The 8,262-nt window shown below is 36.1% G+C and overlaps 1 pseudogene; it reads left to right on the plus strand.

Annotated features, from left to right (window-relative positions):
- Positions 1-514: 514 nt before the first annotated feature.
- On the plus strand, positions 515-7,853 carry LOC140514768 (ER membrane protein complex subunit 8 pseudogene; annotated as a pseudogene).
- The last annotated feature ends 409 nt before the right edge of the window (positions 7,854-8,262 follow it).

Consider the following 8,262-nt stretch of genomic DNA (forward strand, 5'->3'; position numbering starts at 1 on the left):
ATTTGATAACAAAAAACCCTCTGAAGGAAATACAACTTACCTATTTTACAAGCAAGGGAAAGGACACATAAAGATGTTAAGTTATTTGTCCAAAGACACACAAAGCATCTGAGTCAGGATTTGAATTCAGGTCTTCCTGTCTCTAATTCCAGCAGTCTATACTAAATATTCCTAAGATATATATTCACTGTACTAATGCTGTTACAGATCTATGAATCAGTTTTTGCATTTTTAACTAGCTTCGGTTATAAGCCAAATGGAACCAAATGACATGGATAATTAGTAACTTTTCCTACAGAACTTCAAAATGTGTTTCCAAATCGTTGAATCAATTCAAAGATCTACCATCAGTAAATTAGTGTTTATATCTTCCCATATTCCCTTCAACATTGAATTTACCTATTTTCTGCCAACTTTGTTATGAGACGTTTTCTTTCTTTCATTCATGTTTATGATTATTATTTTCATGGTAAACATACTATTAAAACTCTCTGCTACCAAATGTATGTCAGTGATGGTCCTTACCTTGGCAGGTAAGGATGTGTGTGTGTGTGTGTGTGTGTGTGTGTGTGTGTGTGTGTATAAATTTATGACTTTGATTCATTGAAGAAATCTCTAAAATTTGAATTTTACTGAACATATTTATTAAAAATGGTTCTAAATTATCACATTTTTATTGAACATTAAGTGGAAATATATGTGATTTAGGGAAGCAATGGGGTGAATTGATTTTGTTTTTCTCAATTGCTTCCTTTTAGAATTTTTTTTATAAATACCTTTGAAAAAATAAATTAAGTTCTGAAATTGCACTCTTTTCTTTTTATATTACTCTTACTAGTTAATATACATATTAAATCTAAGACAGGAATTTCTGATAATATAGATCTAAAACCAAATATCATGTGGATCAGACTATCCCACTTATCAGTATCAGAGCATCAGTATCAGTATCAAAGGTATTTGATGCATGAGACAAGTGACATTCAGAAAAAATGAATACATTGCACAAGCTCTTATAAGTAGTAAGTGGTCATGTAAAAAAATCCTCTGGAATTTTTCAGATGCTATCTTCTCTTAAAGGTTATGAAAAAAATTGATAGGGGTGTTTTCAAGGAAGAACTAGAGCTTATCGTGACTTTATGCATCGCATTGATAATCTTGACAGTAGGGAAATGTGAAAGTAAGAAAGGCAGAAATACAAAATTCTCCTTCCCACCATCTCTAATCAGTAGCATGTTTGTGAAGTCTTCATACATTGATTCCTTAGCTTCTTATGCTTCTTTTAGTACCCATTTCAAAAACTGATAGATCTGTAATCTCAACAAACACTCTTTGGATTACAGAAAAGAGAGACTGAAAAAATATTTCAAAAGGTAAAAATGATAGGCCTAATCTAATACACTGTAACTCAACATGGATAAATATAATATTTTGCTGTTTTTCAGTTGTGTTCAGTCATGTCTGACTGTGTGTGACCCTATTTGGGTTTTTCTTGCCAGAGATATTGGAGTGGTTTGCCATTTTCTTCTCCAGATCATTTTATAGATGAGAAAACTGAGGTAAACAGAGTTATGTAACTTACCCAGGGTGATAGAATTAGTAAGTGTCTGAAGCCAGATTTAAATATAAGAAGAGAATCTCCTTAACTTCAATCCTGGCACTCTATCCAGAGTGCCACCTAGCTGCATAAATATAGCATAGGATGAAACATATAAATTGGGAAGGAATAATTGGATATCAATTCATATGAATAAATGAATTAATGAAAATTTATGATGCTCTTTTGCTTCACATCTAGTAAATGCTTAATATATATTTAATGACATGTGTAAAGCATTGTGGTAAGCATTTTGAATAAAAATAGAAAAGTAAGACTGTCTTTGGTCTCAAAGAGCTCACATTCTAATGGGGAAGACATAAAATAGGAAAAATATATTGGGGTTTTAGTAAATCAGGGAAGCAGTGTCAACCTTGTCAGTCAAAAAAAAAAGCCAATATTTCACTGACTATAAGTTTCACTAAGAGATCTATAGGATGCAAAATAAGAACATACCTATATGATTTCATTTGGTTCTATGTGGGACTTTTGTGGAAGAAGAGAGACAAACTGGGATATGATAAAATAATAAACCGGATGATGAGAACACTAGAGATCATGATCTATAAGGTTGCCATGCCTTTGAAGTCATGAAAGCTTAATTTTTAACCTCTTACTTTTTACCTTTCACAAGCACAATTATATTCAAGTAGAAAGAATAGAGGAATGGACCTATAGGAGTCATATCCTTTGAGTACATGCAGAGTTTTGCGTCCTGATACTTCCCAGATGAAGATTTTTGTAAACCAGCTTTCAAGAAAGACCAATGGAAGCCTTGACCTAAACTTCAGAGGATGCATAGGCATACTATCTCTCTTTCAGTCCATTCATATATTAATACTGAAGATTGGAAGAGCTAATATATTGGAAAAAGTGCAGAGACTCACCTTAGCTCTCCCAAATTTCCCCTAGAAAAAATTTTAAATCAAAACTCAAAACAAATTCTGGAGTGGTGGAATTCACAAAAAGAAAGAATCAAGCGATTTTCAATCCCAAGATGGTTAAAGAGGTTGCAGGACGGGTGTGTCAGACCAAGTGAAAGCAGAACAGAGTCCAGGACAGGCAACATTGGGAAAAAAAGCAGCAGGCCTTGGAGAAAGCTCAATAAGCAGCAACACCTTCAGAACTCTCAGTTCACAGATGACAAGGGGGTTAGAGAACTGGTAAAAAGAAGATTACAGGAGTCCTTTTACTGGCAAGGCATGGGAGGACTCGAGTATTACCCAATCACTGATCCAACTTACAGCCCTGGGTGACAGTACCAGGATGAGGAAAATCATTAGCTTGTGATGGCAGGGTAGTAAAGAATCTGCACGCAGTTCTATGAGAGCAATAAATGCATGAGATCACTCACAGATCAGAGTATAAACCAATAAAGCAGTAAACACACCTCTCCTTAAATCATATCACCTTAGAAGGACTGAGAACTTTCAGACACTGAGAACTACCACTGAAAACACCTGCACAAAAAACATGACATGTGAGAAAGTATTCCCTCAACCCTGTAGATGCTGACTTAAATATAAAGCTAAAAGTCAAGAAATGGGCTGGAAATATGTAGAAATAACAAATGAAACCATGAAAAAATTACTATGGTGAAAGGGAAGATCAAAACAGAAACTCAGAAGAAGGCCACAAAATCAATACTGCTACATTCAAAACCTCAATAAAAATGAATAAACAAAAAAAAGTGAATTCGTCTCAGGCTCAAACAGAATTTCTGGAAGAGTTGAAAAAATATTTTAAAAATAAATTAAGAGAAAATTAATTAATCAACCAATTAAGGAGAATTTGGGGAGGAAATGAGAGTGATGCAAGAAAATAATGGAACAAAAAACCCAATTATCAGTTTGACAAAGGAGGCATAAAATATACTAAAGAAAATAATACCTTAAAAAGCAGGCCAAATGGTAAGAGGAGCAGAAAAATTTAACCAAGAGAAGAACTCCTTAAAAAGTAGAATTGGCTAAAAGCACAAAGAGATACAAAATTTCACTAAAGAATATCATTCCTGGACAGACAACTTCTTACTAAAGGAGACCCAAAAAATTGCTGAAGAAAATAACACTGTAAAAAACAGAATAGCCCAAATGACAAAAGAGATCCAAAAAGCCAATGAAGAGAAGAATGGCCTAAAAAGCAGAACTGGCCAGGTGGAAAAATAGGTCCTAAAGCTCACTGAAGAAAATAATTCTTTAAAGATTAGAATGTAGCAGATGTAAGCTAATGACTTTATGAAAAAATCAAGAAATCATAAAACAGAACCAAAGAAATGAAAAAAATAGCAGACACTGTGAAATATCTCATTGGAAAAAAAAAGACAACTAACCTGGAAAATAGATCCAAGAGAGATAATTTAAAAATTATGGGACTACCTGAAGGTCATGATAAAAAAAGAGAGAGAGAATAAACATCATCTTTCATGAAATTATCAAAGCAAATTGCCCTGATATTCTAGAACCAGTGGGGAAAATAAGTATTGAAAGAACCCACTGATCACCTCTGAAAGAGATCTCAAAAAGAAAACAGCTAGAAATATTAGAGCTGCCAGGTCAAGGAGAAAATATTGCAAACAGCCAGAAAGAAACAATTTGAATACTGTGGAAATACAAGCAGGATACCACCAGATCTAGTGGCTTTTACATTAAGGGAATAGAAGGACTTGGACTATGATATTCCAGAACTTAAAGGAACTAGAAGTAAAACCAGGAATCACCTACCCAGCAAAACTAAGTACAGTACCTCAGGGGAAAAATGGTCATTCAATGAAATAGAAGACTTTCAGGCATTCTTGCTGATAAGACCAGAGTTGAATAGAAAATATGATTTTTCAAACATAAGAGTCAAGAGAAGCATGAAGAGGTAACAGGAAAGAGAAATCCTAAGGGACTTAATAAAGTTGAAATTTTTACATTCCTACATTGCAAAATTAATATTTATAACTCTTTGGACTATTCTTAATTTTAGAGTAGCTGTCTATATGTACATATAGACAGAGAACACAAGGTGAGTTGAACAGGAATGGATGATAGCTAAAAAAAATAAGGGGTGAGAGAGGAATATATAGGGAAGAGAAAGGGGAGAATAGAATGGGGCAAATTATCTCTCACATAAAAGAGACAAGATAAAGCTTTTTCAATGGAAGGGAAGAGAAGGGAGATGAGAGGGAAAAAATGAACCTTACTCTCATCACATTTGGCTTAAGGATGGAATAACATGCATGCTCAATTACTATGAAACCATCTTACACTACAGGAAGGTAGGGGAGAAGGAGATAAGTGAGGGGTGGGGGGATGATAGAAGGAAGGCAATGGAAGTAAGGCATGATTAGAAGTAAATACTTTTGGGGAGGGATAGGGTCAAAAGAGAGAATAGAATATATGGGGAGCAGGATAGAATGGAGGGAAATATAGTTAGTCTTCTACAACATGACTTTTGCATAACTACATATGTATAACATATATCTAATTGCTTGCCTTCTCAGTGGGGATTGGTGGGGAGAGAAGTTGGAACTCAAAGTTTTAAAAACTAAATTTAAAAATTGTTTTTACATGCAACTGGAAAATAAGATATATAGGCAAAGGAGTATTGAAATCTATCTTATCCTCCAAGAAAATAGAGGGGATTGGGGCAAGAGAAGAGAGAGGTATGATAGAAGGGAAGGCAGATTCGGGTAAGGGGTAATCAAAATGTATGCTGCCTTGGGGTGGGTGGAGGGGAGAGATGGGTAGAAAATTTGGAACCCAAAATCTAGAAATGAATGTTGAAAACAAAAAAATAAACAAATAAATTGGAATTAAAATATAATATCATTCCTTAAAATTTGGAATTCACCAAGTATAAGGTAATAAATACATGTGATATCAAGAAACAATAAGACAAAGTCTAAAGAATGAAAAGAAAATATGAAATAACTCATTGGAAAAAAACCACTGACCTGGAATGTAGATCAAAAAGAGATAATTTAAGATCTATTGGACTACCTGAAAGCTATGATAAAAAAAAGCCTGGACATCATCTTTTGAGAAATTATCATGGAAAATTGCCCCAATACACTAGAACCAGAGGGTAAAGTAGAAATTGAAGTAATCCACTGATCACCTCCAGAAAGAGATCCCAACATCTAAACTCTCAGGAATTTGTTGTTATTGAGTTGTTTCAACCATATTCACCCTTTATGACCTCAAATGAGGTTTTCTTGACAAAGATACAGGAGTGGTTTGCCATTTCTTTCTCCAGCTCATTTTACAGATGACAAGCTGAAGAAAATAGAGTTATGTGACTTGTCCAGGGTCACGTAGCTAGTAAGTGTCTGAGGCTAAACTTGAACTCAGGAAGATGAGTCTTCCTGATTCCCACTTTAGGGCTCTCTCCAGTATACCACTAGCTGCCTAGGAAAATTATAGCCAAACTCCACAACTCTTGGGTTAAGGAGAAAATACTGCAAGCATCCAGAAAGAAACAATTCAATATCATAGAGTCACAGATAGTCTAACACAAGATATGTATTCTAACATGTTTACAGAAGCTCTTTTTATGGTGTCAAAGAATTGGAAATTAAGGAGAAGCCCAACAAATGGGAAATGACTGAATAAGACTTTGTACATGATTGTCTTGGAATACTATTGTGATATAAGAAATGATGAGCAACATGGTTTCAGAAAAAAAACAAAACCTGAGAAGACTTTATGGATGAAGACTGATGAAAAGTGAAGTGAGCAGAACCAGGAGAACATTCTACATAGTAACAGCAATATATAATGATGATCAACTGAGAATACTTAGCGATTCCGATCAACACAATGATCCAAGACAATTCTGAAGGTCTTATGATGAAACATGCTACCCTTCTCCAAAAAGATAACTAGAGAAATCTGAATGCAGATTGAAGGATTTCTTTTTTCATTTTAAACATTTTCCTACTATTTTTGCAATATGGACTAATACGGAAATATGTTTTGCATTATTTTGTATGTATAATGATATCATATTGTTTGCTTTTTCAGGCAATGAGGAAGAGTTGGGAGGGGAGAGAGCATTTAGAATTCAAAATTAATAAAGCCAGAGTGGGCTGCAGACACCTGAGCTTCCAGGCACTTGGATGGGAGTTGACTGCTAGTAGTCCAACCAAGTCCAACAGAGGAGAGTTGGCGGTGGGGCGCCTCAGGGCCGGCAGGGTCACAGAACTTGTCCCTCTATGCTGAGGGGCTGCTGGGCCAGAACGGAACAACGCCATGGCGGCAGAGCTGCGCTGGGCCTTGAAGGCTGCAGTTGTCGTGGGTCTTGTGCCCAGGTTTCACCATTCCTGGCATGAAGCTGACCCCCCAGGCCTATTACAAGATGGTGTTGCATGGGGCCAAGTACCTCCACTGCACAGTCAAAGGGCTCCTGGTGGCCGAGAAACAGAAGTCCCTCAAAGAGTAACAGTTCCATGGTGGCTGGAACCCACAACCAGACCCTCTTCGTGGCCTGCATCCCTGTAAGGGGTCTGGAACTCTGGGGTTGTCAGGGTCATGATGTCCTCTGGAGAAATCTTTTGAGATGACATGTCCTTGCATGACTTATATGATAGACCACCCTTATGCAATAATCAGCCTTCACAATTATCTTGAGCAAGAACAACAACAGCCAAGCACATAAGCTCAGCACACAGCGTTTACAAATCTCTTGCATGAATGGAAGTAGAATGCCTATATATACTCTGAGCTAGCTGAGAATAAATAGAGTGCATACCATCTTTGCTCCCAACTCATTCATTCCAGCCAGAAAGAAAGATCTCATGCAGATATGAGATCTTTGGGAACTTAACACATCCCCCTATCCACTCTGGCACCGAGATGCTGGCCCCCATGATGGAGGTGGCCCTCACCTTGATTGATTCATGGTGCAAAGATAATAGCTATATGATTGCTGGTTATTATTGAGCTAATGAACGTATAAAAGATTTCAGTCCAAATCAGGTTGCTGAGAAGGTAGCTTCCAGAACTACGTAGGGCTTCAATTACTCGGCACTCATCGTGGTAGACAACATGAAGTTTAGAATGGAGTTCATAGAACCCACCATTCATGTGTATGAGCATCATGAAAACAAACGAAGGTGCAGAGATCCACATTATAATTATTGGAAGCCCAGAAGATGTCATTATCTCTCTTGGACAGCAGGTCCTATGAAATCCTTGTGAATTTTGATAACCACCTGGATGAAATCCAAAATGACTGGACAAATCCAGAGATCAATAAAGTTGTTCTGTGTTAGAGAGGGACTCCACTGACTGATTTATGGGAATTTCTACTACAGTGAAGAGGAAAAAAAGAAATATTTTAAAATGTAAATAGAATAATACCTCATACCTTGTTTGGAAAGGCAACAGTTTTAAGAAATGGCATGGTGGCTCAAATGGGGCAGTGTGACCAAGTAGCCATCTTTTTAAAGCAAAGATCTCCCAAGGAGATATGAACTGTGATGTCTAACTGTCCCTGTGGATTCTTTCTCAGTTGTATGTTGCTTTAACCTTCAAAATTAAAGCAATTTTTGCTTGTTCAAGATTGTTCCTATTAAAAAATTCTAGCTTTTAAAAGAATGTTAAAAATAAACAATAAAGTTAAATTTAAAAATAAATACATACAACATAAAAAGTTGTTTGATAATGGATAACCATTGGGCT

This window comes from Notamacropus eugenii, chromosome 7 (genome assembly GCF_028372415.1).
Source record: "Notamacropus eugenii isolate mMacEug1 chromosome 7, mMacEug1.pri_v2, whole genome shotgun sequence".
NCBI classification, from domain to species: domain Eukaryota; kingdom Metazoa; phylum Chordata; class Mammalia; order Diprotodontia; family Macropodidae; genus Notamacropus; species Notamacropus eugenii.